This window comes from Natrix helvetica (genome assembly GCF_964273705.1).
Source record: "Natrix helvetica genome assembly, chromosome: 1".
In the NCBI taxonomy this organism is placed as follows: Eukaryota; Metazoa; Chordata; class Lepidosauria; order Squamata; family Natricidae; genus Natrix; species Natrix helvetica.
The window spans coordinates 137,828,795-137,844,648 of NC_138548.1; the positions used below are offsets into that span (position 1 = coordinate 137,828,795).

The 15,854-nt window shown below is 41.2% G+C and overlaps 1 long non-coding RNA gene across 1 annotated transcript in view; it reads right to left on the minus strand.

Moving 5' to 3' along the window:
- The window catches only part of LOC309382490, a 273,086-nt gene that overhangs the window by 149,181 nt on the left and 108,051 nt on the right, over nucleotides 1-15,854 (minus strand). The window lies entirely within an intron of this gene.

Sequence of the window (15,854 nt, forward strand, 5' to 3'; positions counted from 1 at the left end):
AGAAATTGAAGCACTAGTCAAATGAAAATGAAAAAGGAGAATGAAGCACCATGAAAATGGGAAGCATAAATGGCAGTATCTTGAGATAAATCCTAGATGGTGATGGCAGTGAAAAGGCTGATGGATACCATACCTGTTGGGGTATGTCAAACACCTGTTCAAGCAGGAGACCCAATATCATTTCAGACAAATGGCTTTCCAATCTCTTATTAAAAACCTCCAGTATTGGAGCATCCACTACTTCTGGAGGCAAGTTGTTCCACTGATTAATCATTCAAACTGTCTGCAAAATTTTCCTTAGTTCTAGGTTGGTTCTCCCCTTGATTGGTTTCCATCTGTTGTTTCTTGTCCTGCCTTTAGATGCTTTGGAGAATAGGTTGATTCCCTTTTCTGATCAAATGATTGGACTTGGCTTCAGACTTTGTAATGGCAGCCTCCAAAGATGTTCTCAGTTTACTCTTTGATCATTATCACCTCTGGACTCAAAAGTAGCACACAACTAGTGGATTGGCTACTTCTACCAAGAAGAACAGGATAGTTCCAGCAAAAGCCCAGAGCATTCCCATCTGTGAACTAGGAGGAATAAATAGGTACCAGGAAGGTATCATAAGAAATGTTCTTAAGAGACCAAGGAAACCATGAATCAACCGTAGCCCAGAATTGAAATGTGCAAGCACTTTGGCTGCCAGAGAATACAAAAGGTGAGGGGAAATTTATTTTCCCTGATTCAAAGACATTTTTAAAGTTAATATAGCAGAGAGAATCCAGGCATAGAATGGAGAAATCAAAAGGACAATTGAGTGGAATGAAAGGAAATTTCAAGAAACGGTTGGAGTCAGATGATATCAAATAAACAAGAATAGTTTCATTGCTTTAAATGTGATGGTTGACAAAAGCTATGCAAATGAGGCATCCATAGGCCAACGTAAAGGTGCCATAGAAATGCTGAGACAGAGTACCTGAGAGCAGCAGTATTATACTTTTCCTCCTGCCCCTCTGCAAAGCGGACGTTTTCAGGACTTTGTAAAATCTGTGATCCCCTGAACTGTAGTTTGTTTATTTGCCCTATCTCTAGTAAAGTACTCACAAACTAATATTTAGCTGGAGATTCAGTGCTAATCCCATACATCTGAATTCAAATCCCATCTTGTTTGTCGTAGGCAACCAATAAGCAACCCGAAGGAGATAAATATGCTCATGTGCTCACACACATTTATACAATTGCCTTGTTCCTTATTTACTCTGCAGAAATTCTCCTGTTAAGGAGCTTCATGAATAAATGATAATGTTTCTTTTAGGAGTCTTGAATCTGTTTTCTGAAACATTGGCAGCTTTAGGACAGCAAGTTCAGAAGCTGATGAAATTGGGAGGAAAAACAATCACAGTGAGGGAGCAGGAAAGTACCCAGCCTTGTGCTGTGACTAGCCAGCCTTCAAATTGTTTGAAAAGGAAAATCCCAGATATCTGGTCTGCATTTTGTAATGCATGTTCCTTTAACTGGAAGGAGGATTGGAAATGGATTTGGGGAAGATCTGTGAGTCTGTTTCAGGGCTTTGGGGTAAGAGTGGTCTGAAATGTTTGGAAGCCGAGTGCAAACAATTAAAACAGCCTAGCAAACAGGAGGGACCAGCTCAATAAAAATAAAAAGTTTGCGCTCTTGAGACTCATCCAGACAACAACTTCCCCTCTCTCTATTGCTCACTTGTGAGCATTGGATGGGCTATAAAGAAAGCATATCTGACCACTGATGGTTACGCCTTGGTCTGGTCACATTCAGGCTAAGGTACCGCAGTATACTTTCTGTGGGGCTGCTTTTAAAGATAGACATAAGATCCAGTGAAATTTGCTGATTAAGATCTTAGGGATCAGAGTAACCCACGCTCACATCCTGTCTCAAAAGTGAACATCAATAGATGCACATGATGATCACAGGTGATGCAGTCTGTCAATCAATTTTGCTCACAGAATACTACTATAAGTATAACATGTAAGTCCCTGATGATCTCCCTGAATTCCTATAGGAAAGACTAGATAATAAATACTATAATAAAAGAAAAGACAGAAAGAAGGAAGCATAGCATTTTTGATATCAACCTGATTTTTGGAATAAGTGACATAAGATTTTTAGTTTGTATGCCATTATGTTTAGTCTATGATCATATGTTTTAAAAAAACTAAAACCAAAATTTGGAATGGCATTGAATGTGTTCATACTCTTGGTAACAAAAATACAAACAACACAAATACCACTTAAGTATGAGCCAGTAGTGTGCTGCAGAATACCTGTGCTACAACAAGCAGGTAGAGAGTTCTTGTTGGCCTCCAAGGCAATTGAAGCTCTTCCAAAGCTAATTGAATTCAGCTGTCTCTTGATATACATACAAAGTTTTCCTTTATAGAAAAAAAAAATCTTTTGGTTCAGTTGCTAGATTGGTGTTACTCTCTAGGATGGTGTTTCTCCACCTTGACCTTTTAAAGATGTATGGACCTCAGCTCCCAGAATTCCTCAACTCTATCTAGGATCTAAAATTCAGCCCAGCCACCCAAACTCAACTGTGCTCACGGAAGCCATAATATACATTTTTGTGCTTTGTGACTTTCTTTCTTTGCTTATTGGAAAGATACAGACATAGGTGCTAGTTTCCAGTCAAGCTATCATTGTTCAGGGGATGGGTTTAGATCTAAAAGACCAAATGCCCCTTCAGCTGCATGAGTAAGAGTAGGGTGAAAAGCATAACCAGCTTTCATGAGTCATGGGCACAATTACATGACACTTTTAAAAATCATATATGTATATTCTCCATTCCACGCTGAAAGGCAGTATCAGTTTCCCATCTCTCAATTGGCTTGCTTGCTTTGCTTTGCTAAAGTAAATTCCACTCTTTCAGTTTGCTTTATATATAAAAATAAACACAACATCAATAAAATAAAATATAAAGGAATGTATTTCTTCTGCTTTTACTTCTTGAAGCCGGTGTCCCATCAGTGTATTCATATCTTGAATAGTAGTATTCTGTTACAAGAGGACATGTGGAAAAATTGAACTTGAGAAATTGGTTATCTAGTAACTTTGGAAGAACAACCTGTGTGTGGAGAAAATGAAAATCCTGTTTTTGTATATGACAACAATCCTATTGAGATAGTAGGTGAAAATAAATTAATATTCTAACACATGAATGGACACCACCTATGGTCCTCTAGATGTGACTGAGCTACAACTTTTATACTAGCTGGGCTGCAAAGTATTGTAGTTCAGCTTGTGGGTTTCCATAGCTGGCCAAAAGTGAATTGGACTAGATGAATGATAAATCCAACACCCAGCAAGATAATTTACAGTTTCAATACTGTATTGCACTTTAAAGAATTGTTGAATAACACGTCAACTTAATTGCATGGAACAGTGGAATCCACTGTTATCATAGAATCTGAAAAGTTTGTGTCAAGTGGAAAGGAGAAAAAGAGGAAGGGATGACAACAATTTAAAACACTACGATTACTATAGTAATAATACAACAGTAATGCTGCTGCTGCTGTTGCTGCTGCTGCTGCTGCTACTACTACTACTACTATACTACTACTACTACTACTACTACTACTACTACTACTACTACTACTACTAATGTTTCAGAAAGAATGGATAGCATCGGAAATAACATGATTCAAAAAGAGCTCTTTGTTTTCCTAACTTGCAATAGTCAGTATTAGCATTTCATTCCACTTATCTGAGTTTGTTTATTCCTTTTTTAAAAATGTCTTCCCATCCATCTTTTTTGCAAGTGTGGAATTGATCCTCACGCTACGTTCTCAAGGGCTCTGTCTAGGGTAATGTCCCTCAATCTTTGTCACAGGGGTCCTTTCCTTAGTTGAGAAAAACAGTCTGAACAATCTGATTGCCATCACTCATGACCCATGTGAAAAATGAGAAAATAGTAGGAAAAGAAACGGAGGCATTTTGGAATTGTTTCCCCCAGCAAAGTGAAAAGGCTATGTGTATTGACACAGCACAGATGAGTCTCTGCAATAGTTGTGAGAGTTCACTGCTTTAACAATCCAGAAAGAGCTGCCTCCAAAGGAATTTCCACAATCCTGTTGATGATCTTTAAAGGCCTAAAATATCGGAAACCCAGGATTTCCTATTTCAACTATATTGGAATCTGATGGAAACACAAAAAGAAAAGCTCATTGTACATAAGATCAAGGATCAATGTGATGTAGTGGTTAAGGCACAAGGCTAAAAACAGGGAGTTGGTTTATTTGATCAAAGTTAAAATAAAACATTGTTTTGATAAAAGTTCTAGCAAATCTTTATGGATTTTTTGCTGACATCAGGATTGACATATTGATTTATATTTATTGATTTATATTGACTTATATTTATGGACTGCTTATAGATAAGGGAAGGAATATAGGATGAAAATATTGTAATCAGTTTGTAAGCTTTTGGGGGGAAAGTTCTTCATGTATTTCTTTTTTTCTCTATTATATTCTTCCTCTTCTTATTTCTTCTATTTTTCATCTTTTCAAGTTCATATTAGTTTTTACAATTTTAATCGAACGTCTTCATAAAATTTACATTTTAAAAAAAGAGAGAAACTCAGAGACTATGAGTTCTAATCCTGCCTTGGGCACAAAGTTAGCTGGTGACCTTGGACCCATCATTTTCTCCCAGCTCTAGGAAGGAGGCCATCTTGGCCCATCTTTTTCTGTCAGGAAAAACTCTTGCCAAGAAAACTACATGGACCAGTCCAGGTAGTTGCCAAAATTCAACAATGAGTGAAATGTACAAAAAAAAAACCCTGAACCAAAACAACAACCAAACCCCCCATAAAATGAACAGGGCCCCATTTGGAATATTATGGACAACATGGGATCATCATATTATAGAAATTAGAAAGTGTAGTACAGAACCTGTAGGTGAGAATGAGCCAAATGATAAGGTAAAGGTTCCCCTTGCACATAGTCGTTCCTGACTATGGGGGGGAGCAGTGCTCATATCCGTTTCAAAGCCAAAGAGTCAGCGCTGTCTAAAGACGTCTCCCTGGTCATGTGGTTGGCATGACTAAATGCCGAAGGCGTACGGAACGCTGTTACCTTCCCCTCAAACGTGGTTCCTACTTTTCTACTTGCATTTTTACGTGCTTTCAAACTGCTAGATTGGCAGAAGCTGGGACAAGTAACAGGAGCTCACTCCATTATGTGACACTAAGGATTCGAACCGCTGAACTGCCAACTTTCTGATCGACACGCTCACTGTCTTAGCCCTTGTGAGTCAAATGATACAGGAATTTAATTATTCCAAACAGGTTTGAAGAAATGACAGGGCAACTGAGTTTGGGAAAGAGAAGATTAAAGGCACCTCTTAAGGAGGCTGGCCTAAACCTGAAGAGTATAGAGAGCCCCTATAATATACAAGGTGATGCAAGCAGCAACAGATTTCGTGACAAAAATGAAATAAAGCTTAGCAAAGGCTGATCAGCAAAGCAGTTTAGAAAAAGGTACTTGCAATCAGAGCTGGTAATCTACAGGAAAAGTACTACAAAGCTGAAAAAGAACAAGTGGGAGAAAATATTTTAGATTTGTTTTAAACAGCATTGGACAGACTAGATTCCTAACTTGTAATAATATATATATCATCCCCCAACTCACAGACATTTAGAGGATGTTGGCCAGCATGGGGGAGCAATTAGTCATTGCATACTTTTAAATGATGCCATGCGTGAGATTAATTGGGAGGATTTTTCTTCTTTTTTATTTCTTTTCCCACTCCCTGCCTGCTTCCTTGCCTCTTCACTTAAAGAAATGTAGGAACAAAGGTTTTTTTTTTTTTTTGGTAGCAATTTGATTACTTGTATGTATTACTGTTGAGGTTCTACAAAAAAAGATTCACTTATTTGGCACACGTTTAATGGAAAACTCCTTTTAAACAGAAATTCCCCTTCCTAATTGTTCCAAAGACAGATGGCTGAGGTGATATAAGCAAAAGAGACAAAACTAACGAAACAAAGGCATTGATATGCTTGACTGTTTTTAGCAGCTTGAGCCATCTTGAAAATCACTTCCAACAATTTCCATGCACAGAGATGATCTTGCTAAAAAATGTTTGTGAGTGTTTAAGAAGCAGAATTTGGGGCAGTTCATCTCCTGAGTGTGTTTGATTCTCCCTTTCTATATCCTTCTATGGGCAGACCCTTCCTTCTTTCCTTCCTTCCTTCCTTCCTTCCTTCCTTCCTTCCTTCCTTCCTTCCTTCCTTCCTTCCCTCCCTCCCTCCCTCCCTCCCTCCCTCCGGATGCTGCAATGGTCATAAGTCTGAAAAATGGTCATAAGTCACTTTTTGGTGCCATTATAACTTTGAAGGGCCACTAAATGACCATTAAATAAATAAAGAAATAAACCAAGTGTCACGCTCCGGCGTTCACGTTGCATACAAACAGAGATTCAGTTTGTTTGGTGAAAAACTTTTATCTCTATCTAACAAACTACGTGATAACCGGCACTAAACGACAATGATACAAAGGTAATCCAATCCAAGTCAGTTCTAACCAAGTACACACACACACACGCACACACACACACACACACACACCATTACCCCACCCAGCTCCACCCACAACTCCACCCAGATGACACCCACCCTCCATCACCAATCACCATGGCCCACACCTCCAGCCACACCCCCACTCAGTGTCATCATAGCCTCTTTCCTGGTTAGCTGCATCCGAGCAAAGAGTTACATCAGAGTAGGCAGTTGCACTGGGTAGAAGAGCCACATGCAGCTACAGGCTCACTCAACATCAGAGAGGCAACATCAATGTGGCAGCGTTGCATGGTGGGCATGGTTATGGGCAGGGTCCCCCTGGATGGCAACCTGAGGGCTGACACCAAGGAGTACCTGTAAATATCTTCTTCAGCTATCCTCTATAGCTCTCCCAAAGCCCATTGCTGCTCAATCACTGTTGCCTTTCTTTTTTGCATTACCAAGGAGCATCTCTTGGTAGCAAATGATCCCTCCCTTCCCCAAAAATATTCTAGAGCCAACTATGAGTAAGAGGCAGAGTTGGTATTCTGATAGTTCGTCCCGGTTTTCGCGAACCAGTAGTGGCGATGGTGGGAAGCTCTGCCCACCTGCCCAGATGTCATCACGGATGCTCTGCGCATGTGCAGAAGGTTTGTCGCATGCACGCACGCTCCCGGTCCCGAACCGGTAGTGAAGATTAGAGCACTTCATGCCTGATAAGAGCAGAAACAAGAACAAATCTTTTAAGCTGATATATGTAGCTTCCACGTGCAACTGGTAGAGGACACAAGGGAGGGCCTTTCAACTGCAGCTGGTTGGCCTCTCAATTCAGCACCGATTCATCAATGAATACCCAGGGACATCATTTTGAGAGCAAAGAGGTGTGTTCCAGACTGCACATCATTAATCCTCAGGATCATCCAATGGTTTTGTACGGATTTCAGGCTCTGGCAAGATCTGAGTGCCAACTCTTAGACACATTCAAGGTTACAAAAAATACCCCACCTCTATACCTGAGAGATTTATGATGTTTTTTCCTGTACTCCCAAATGACTGAATCAGTTTTTCATCCGAGTCATCCAGGTCCAAGTATGATTGCCTTATTAATGCAGCCCTAAAATGAAAGGGTTTTTTGTTTCCAAATGTTGTTGATTTAAATCCAGCAGGTAACGAAGTGCTTCTATACAGGCAGTCCTCCACGTACGACTGCAGTTAAGCCTAAAATTTCTATTGCTAAATGAAACATTTTGTTGAGTGAGTTCTGCCTCATTTTATCACCTTTCTTGCCGCATTTCTTAAGTTGAATCACTGTGGTTGATTTTTCGGAGTATAAGACGCACCCTTTTCCCTCAAAAAAGAGGGTGAAAATCTGGGTGCATCTTATACACCGAATACAGCATGTTTGGCCTACCAAAACCCCACCCCCTTTGCAAAAATGGACACGCAGAGTGTTTGGGAGGCTTGCAAAGTGCTCCTGATGGCTTTGGAGGGCAGTTTTTTGCTTGTTTTTGCACCTCCCCCAGCACCCAGGAGCACACATGCCCTTTTTATGTGTGCATAAAATGAGCCGTGCAGAGGGTTTGGGATGCCTGCGGAGTGCAAAAGCTTCTTTTAAATTTACCTCTTCAAAATCATGGTGCGTCTTATAACCCTGTGCATCTTATAGTCCGAAAAATACAGTAGTATCACAGGGGTTAAGTGAATTGGGTTTCCCCATTGACTTTGCTTGTCAGAAGGTCGCAAAAGAGGATCCCGTGAACCTGGGACACTGCACCTGTCATAAATATGAGTCAGTTGCCAAGTGGCTGAATTTGATCACGTGGACCACGGGGATGCTGCAGTGGTCACCAGTGTGAAAAAAGTCGTAAGGCATTTTTTTCAGTGCTGTTGTAACTTTGAATGATCACTACATGAACTGTTGTAAGACAAGGACTACCTGTGGTTATAATGTGGTGACTTTGTCTAAGTTGTAGAGCTTCATCCTGTTTTTTTAGGTGATACTTTCTGTCCAACTTGGTGAAATGATATACCATATTTTCCGGACTATAAGATGCACCTTTTTCCCTCAAAAAAGAAGCTGAAAATCTGGGTGCATCTTATACACTGAATACAGCATGTTTGGCCTACCAAAACCCTGCCCCCTTTGCAAAAATGGACATGCAGAGGGTTTGGGAGGCTTGCAAAGTGCTCCTGATGGCTGTGGAGAGCAGTTTTTTTGCTCATTTTTGTCTCCCCCCCAGTCCCCAGGAGCACTCTAAGAGCCTCCCAAAGCTCTGGATACCCCGTCCCTTTTTTGTGTGTGCAAAAAACGAGGTGTGGGGAGGGTTTGGGAGGCCTGCAGAGTACAATTAAAAAAAAAAAAACCTCTTCAAAATCATGCTGCATCTTATACTCTGGTGCACCTTATAGTCCGAAAAATATGGTAGCTCTCCTTATATATGAAAGGGATTCTTGGGTTATGTTTTGTAGAAGTGGCATTTGGTTTAACATTTGAAGTTCAGACATCACCTTACCAGACATTCATTTCCTTGGTCAACTTGCTTTTCTTCTCACCTTCTCCTGCTTGAGCTGGGGGCTTGACTAGAAGACCTCCAAGATCCCTTCTAACTTCGTTACTCTGTTATACTCCCTTCTCCAATAGTATTTTGTAAAACCAAAGTAGGAAGCAAGCAAAATAGATGATACGGCTTCAGGCTTCAAACCCCACCTCTGCCTTCTCCTTAAATTCTTGGAAATCAATCTCACAAATTGCCTTCTTTTTTTAAGGGTCACCCTCACCATGGCATAGATTTTCTAAAACAGTGAGCCCTTTCCCATGGCAACCACTTTTTAACAATACCCATGATACCCTCTCCAAATTCATACAGTGCACTCTGGGCCTCAGAGGATCGAAAAAAACCTTCTTTTGTATCTCTGTTTAATTGCTACCTTGATTGTTTGACTGCATTCTGTTACAATTGCAATCCTTTGTCGTGGCAGATTTTCTGTGAGGAGGACTTGGTATTTTATTGTTTTGTCTGTGATCTGACTGTAGCCTGGGAATATCAGGAAGGATGTAATTTTATATATGATTATTTGGAAGGAAACCCTTGAAATATAACTTTCCATATTGGCCAAGGAAACATGAACAGGATGACATAATAGGAACCCAGAACCCAGTGGTGAAATTCAATTTTTTTAAACTACCGGTTCTGTGGGCGTGGCTTGGTGGGCGTGGTAGGGGAAGGATACTGCAAAATCTCCATTCCCCCCCTGCTCTGGGGCCAGCCAGAGGTGGTATTTGCTGGTTCTCCAAACTACTCAAAATTTCCGCTATCGGTTCTCCAGAACCTGTCAGAACCTGCTGAATTTTACCTCTGTCAGAACTGCTTTGCAAACAAGTCTTTTTGTGCTACTAGGAAAATAAAGACAATGTGTTTTTGTTCACAGATGCTCATGAAAAAAGGGATTGGGGATATTATGCTTTTAAAGAGTATAAGCTAACTTTCATACAGTAAATTATTGGGAAAATCAAAGAAAGAAACTCTTAACAGAAATAAGGAAAGAAACTGCTATTTTTTCAAGGAACTTATATTATAATAGGGTGCTGTTTGAGCTAAATATGGATGCTGTTTATATCCAGCTCTAAACTTGTCCAGTCTTCAGGCATTTTGCTTTCCTTTGATTATGTATGAGCTTGCCTTTAGAATCGTTAAAAAAAATCAAAACAATTAGCAGATTGATTAGGAGATGGGGACAAATGGAACAGTGCTTCCATCATCACCATCCATCATCCCCTGCTCCTTCACATCTGGCGAATCAATTGTTTCCATTTTTCAGGATTGTTTAACAGTGGGTCATAGGAGGCTCAGACAGACACATCAAAAAGAGATTTGACTAAATGTTGTTTAACCAGAATGTTAGGAATCTTGTTTCAAAATGTCATGATTGCACCTAGAATTTGTGCATTCAAAGACTTCAATTTAACAGCGCTCTTCCTGACTAGACAAGCTTTTTTGTGACTTTGTAGCATAATCCAGCCATCATTAAGATGATCTAACGCTTGGCTTCATTACAGCTTTACCAGCACAATGATGACAAGTTGATAGCAATAGCAATTAAGACTTATATGCCACTTCATAGTGCTTTATAGCCCTCTCTAAGTAGTTTACAGAGTCAGCATATTATCCCCAACAATCTGGACCCTCATTTTATTGACCTCAGAAGTCTAGAAGGCTGAGTCAATCTTGAGCTGGTCAGAATCGAACTGCTCGCAGTCGGCAGAAATAGTCTGCAATACTGCATTCCAACCATTGTGCCACCATGGCTCTTGATGCCAGAAGATGCTATGAGTAGAAATGACTTAATGCAGCCATTGTATCACAATGCAACATTGCTATACACATTTGGAAATGACAGTTGATTCAGCCACAAAATTAATATATGTCTTTTTATCATCTGATCTGGTTTGTGTTTATGATGGAATTAATCAATGAGCAGGTATATCTGAGCGAAGATTTCCAGTTCTTGGACAAAGAGGAAATTGTGAAACTTCATCATCAACTAGGAGATTCAAAGACTTGAATGCCTCTTAATGCTACTCTTAATTTAGAATTCTGATTTGATTTTTAAAGGCATGAAACCTGACAAATACAGGGAACTTAACTAAATACCTTGTAATTTTGCAGGAAAAAAAATCAAATCAAATCTTAATGTGCCATAAGTATGTTCCCAAACTTAACAATGTGAATAAATATACAAGGGGAAACTGCATTCATGACAAACCATGTAAATTTCCACACCTATCAATTCTCTTTTGCAAATTCTTCATCTGGTGTTCATCTTCATCTGACCAATACTTCTCACCCTAATTCTAGCTCTAACCTTATCTCAAATCTTGGAGATCAGACTGGGGAGGCAACATTTTTAAAAGGCCTGAGTGCCTTTTCATGCTCAAATGCTCAATTTGTACACAACTTCAGCTAATTCAATACAGCAAATGTTGTGTGTTAGATTTTTTTTAAAAAAAGAAATATGAAATCTGCCTGCCTGCCTACCTACCTACCTGCCTACCTACCTATCCACCTACCTACCTATCTATCCTCTATCTATCATCTGCCTGCCTGCCTGCCTGCCTGCCTGCCTGCCTGCCTGCCTGCCTGCCTGCCTACCTACCTGCCTACCTACCTATCCACCTACCTACCTATCTATCCTCTATCTATCATCTGCCTGCCTGCCTGCCTGCCTGCCTGCCTGCCTGCCTGCCTGCCTGCCTACCTACCTACCTACCTACCTACCTACCTACCTACCTACAGTGTATAAGCAGGATTTCCTTCTTTCTAGCTAATCTCAATCGCGTAGCACAGCAGATTTCCCCCCTCGCTATTCTCTTACCTTTGCCGGTGCGCTCTGTACATGCACGTAAGATCCTGCATGCGCTCACATTGCTACCGAACAGGTAGCAAAGGTAAGTGGATTTCACCCCTCTCTCTATGTCTATCTCTTTATTTCTCTGTGTGTGTCTATTTATGTATCTTCCTTCCTTCCTTCCTTCCTTCCTTCCTTCCTTCCTTCCTTCCTTCCTTCCTTCCTTCCTTCCTTCCTTCTTTTTGGAATCACCCATCTCCCTCACTCTGGGTGGTGTACAGTAAGATATTAAAACATTAAAAAGAGTATATAAAAGTTAAAACTTACAAGGGACAAGAATTATTAAAAGAATATTACAAATTAATAAAAAGGTGGAGAGAGGCCTTTCTGGGTGTCTCTCTCTCGCTGCCTGCTGATTAGGAACGTAAGTTGTATTCTTACCATATCAGGTAAGCTTCGTCTTCAACTCAAGGCTATTTAATACTGTGGAAATCACCACTTCTCAGATGTTTCTTCCTTTGAGAAAGAAGCTTTTGTGATATTTTCTTCTCCAGGTGCTTGAACCTTTCATTTGCACTTCTTTGTACAGAATAACGGGAGGTCGCTAAGAAGGCTACCACTGGGATCTCCCTGAAGCCTCTCTGAATCTCCTGTCCATATTTTTTCCAGCTGGAAAATGCTACAGCCAACAGTTCCCTCGTCCTGGAGACGTGGGAAAGCCAGGGAGTCTCCAGCCCTGGAGAGAAGTGTGTGCAATGGCAGATGAGATGTTTATATTCAGTCCTTGATAGTGTAGGGAAAACACCCAGGAGAATTGTTTTGCAAGGCACTGGCTATGATTGAATATACAGAGGACCAAAGTCGGGGGGGGGGGGGAATGCTGGTGTTTGCTCATTGCTGCCTGGTTGAGCCTTGTCATGCCTAGTCAGTTTCTGTGAATCAGGGTCACTTCACTCAATAGGTTTCAATTCCTCGGCTCTCTGAACATTAAATATGTTGTATTTACAGGCAAAGCCAAAAAAACCAGCATACATAATGCTAATCCAGTGAAACGGGACAAGCTATTAACATAATAAAAAGAGAGAAGTTTAATAACGGAGATGAGAGGCTAACAAACCTTTCAGGTGAATGTTAACAAGCTGGCATTTTCCAAATTTAGGCTCAGCACCTCCTGACATCAGACACACCTGGACATCTAACACTGGACTTTGACATTTTCACGATCCAAGCTTGTCTGTTCTTGGAATCTCAGCAGGGTCAATCTTGGCTAGTACTTGGCTGCTGTAGGTTGTCTCCCATGGATTTGTCTCCGTTCCAGCTATTGTGACAAAAAGGTTGATTGTGTGTTGTTAGAAAGGTATTCTCAGACTCACATATTATTACAAATATTTTATAATTCCTATATAAAATCACCCACTGATTTTCGTATTTTCTTTTCCCCACCCATCTCCTCCCCCCCTCACCATTTGCATCATGTTTTCTTAGATGGTAAGCCTAAGACCAGGGACTGACTTTATGATTTTACAAGTCATTTTGGGCACTTTTCCAGTTAAAAGAGCTGATCACGTAAATACCTAAAATAAAACGAAGAACGTCAATAATTTAACTACTAAATCATTGAGTTCCCATATTTCCAAGTGACAGGACATCCCGTGTCCATGTGGTTCCTCTTCCTCTTCCTGGAAAGCTAGGAAATTCCTGAGGATCAGATGTAAAACAGTTTTCTTCAAGAGAATGGAGAGAGAACGGAACTTGTCTTGGGTTCTTATGTTATACTTTGCATGTAATTTTGTTTGTTTGTATCCCACCTTCATTACTTTTACAAGTAACTCAAGGCAGCAAACATATTCAACACACCTTTTCTTATTTTCCCCACAACAACTTTTAAAATTAAAATTAAATTAAAAGTAATGTATACATTACTCTACATCCTATGTCATTAATGGTGATTAATGTTGATAATAAGGAAGAGATAGGTCCACAGGGTCTGGAATGGAATAGAATGGAATGGAACATTCGTTACTGGACAAGTGTGATTGGATACATAAGATGCATAAGCTCTCAGTGTCCATACAAGCAACGAAGTGATAAATCATAAATTAAGGTAAAAATAAAGCTGGAGAAGACATGCAACTTTCCTATTCAATTTATTTGCACTGGGATATGATTATATGAATGGATGCCTGCAACTATATGGAGAAACATGCCATGAGACCATTTCTTCTTCACATGATAACTTCAGCACAGCAAGGGTCTATTTGCCCCCGTGAAGTTACCACTTCAGAGCCTGAATTCCAGAGACTACATTGACCCTCTTCAGATATAAACTGTTTCACCCAAGTAGAGAAGTCAAGGGATTGTAACCAGACCTTTAGGGGTGGCCAAGAGGATCCTTAGCAGCAATTGCTGTCATTGCATTGCATTTTAAGTTGAACTGCTGCTGCAGCAGCTGTAAAAAATATGCTGCAAAATGAAACTGCCTGCTGCTGATTAATCACATATGGGAGGAGGGAAGCAATGATACAGAGCGCAAATAAATTTAATTCCCCAAAGCAACAAGGGGTGGAGGAATGAACAGGGACATATTCTTGTTCCTTCAGCACTAAGCTTCTCCAACATCAAGTGATCCTTATTATCGCCTTCTCCTAGTATTGTTTATCCATCCACCATCCATCAGATCTATCACCTATTCTATCTGTCTGTCTGTCTGTCTGTCTGTCTGTCTGTCTGTCTGTCTATCTATCATCTATCTATCATCTATCTATCTATCTATCTATCATCTATCTATCTATCTATCTATCTATCTATCTATCTATCTATCTATCTATCTATCTATCTATCTATCTATCTATCTATCTATCTATCTATCTATCTATCTATCTATCATCTATCAGATTCCCAAAGAGCTGCATGCTTTTCACTTGTGGCACAAAGTTGGCTTTTGCCTAGAGCAAGCCATGTCACAATAAAACCACGCTGGTCCTTTTTGCTCTGCTGAGGGGGTGGCCTGCTAAACATGTGGAGAGTCCGCCATTAGTTATTCCAGCGGTGTATGGAGAGAAAGATTTGGCTAAGGAGCTCCCTAAACTCTCGTGATTCACGGGTGTCAGAGGCACTGCAGTCCTGGTAAGTCCTGACATTGTTTTGGCGCTTGGTTTTTTTTAAAACTCGGGGTGCGATTTTACGCATTTTTTTTGACAGACGCCTGCCGCAATGGATTCAGAGAAGCTTCATTACAGGTGAAGCCGTGTGGGATTATATAGGCGGTGTTTCTCGTTCGGCTTCTACGGGTTTTTTTTGAAGGGGGGGGGGGAGATTAATCAATTTCTTGGGTTGGCGCGACGTTCCTAGCTTCAGACTGACCACACCGGCTGAGTTTTTGCGCAACAGGCGAGGCTAAAATACGCCAGTCAGATCAGGTTAGCCGGAAATAAACTCCGTCGAAGTCGGTAGAGCGAAAAAGAGGCGTTGCGCGGACACAAAAGGCAGGTTCGGAGCGCCCCAGCACAGACGGCCGCCACCCCAACCCCACCTCCCGCCCAGCAAATCTTCCTCGAGATCCAGGAGAGACGTTCAGAGAAAAGCAACCTTAGGACGATGCGCTCCTTGCAAGTCCCGCCCGTCTACCTGGTAGCCGGAAAAAGAGAGAGCGGGAGAGCGCCAGGGAGAGAGCGAACCGGTTGAGGTGAGGCAAGTTGGGGGAAGTGAGAGGGCGGGGGTAGAAAAGTCAGAGAAAGAGAAGAAAAAGCCCAAAGTTCTCGGAGTGGCGAAGGAAGGAAGGAAGGAAGCAGCCGTTCCCACCAGCAGCCCCGCTCCTTTCTCTTGGTGAAGGAAGGCTGACGGGAGCGTCTCTGGGTCTCTGCCCTCCATCCTGCCCCATGGGACTCCCCGGGGTTGTGCCCCCGCGAAGATGACCGGGCCAGCTTTGGCAAGCGGCCGCGAAGGGTGTGTGTGTGTGAGAGAGACGGGAAAGGCCCGTCAGCGGCGCGAAGC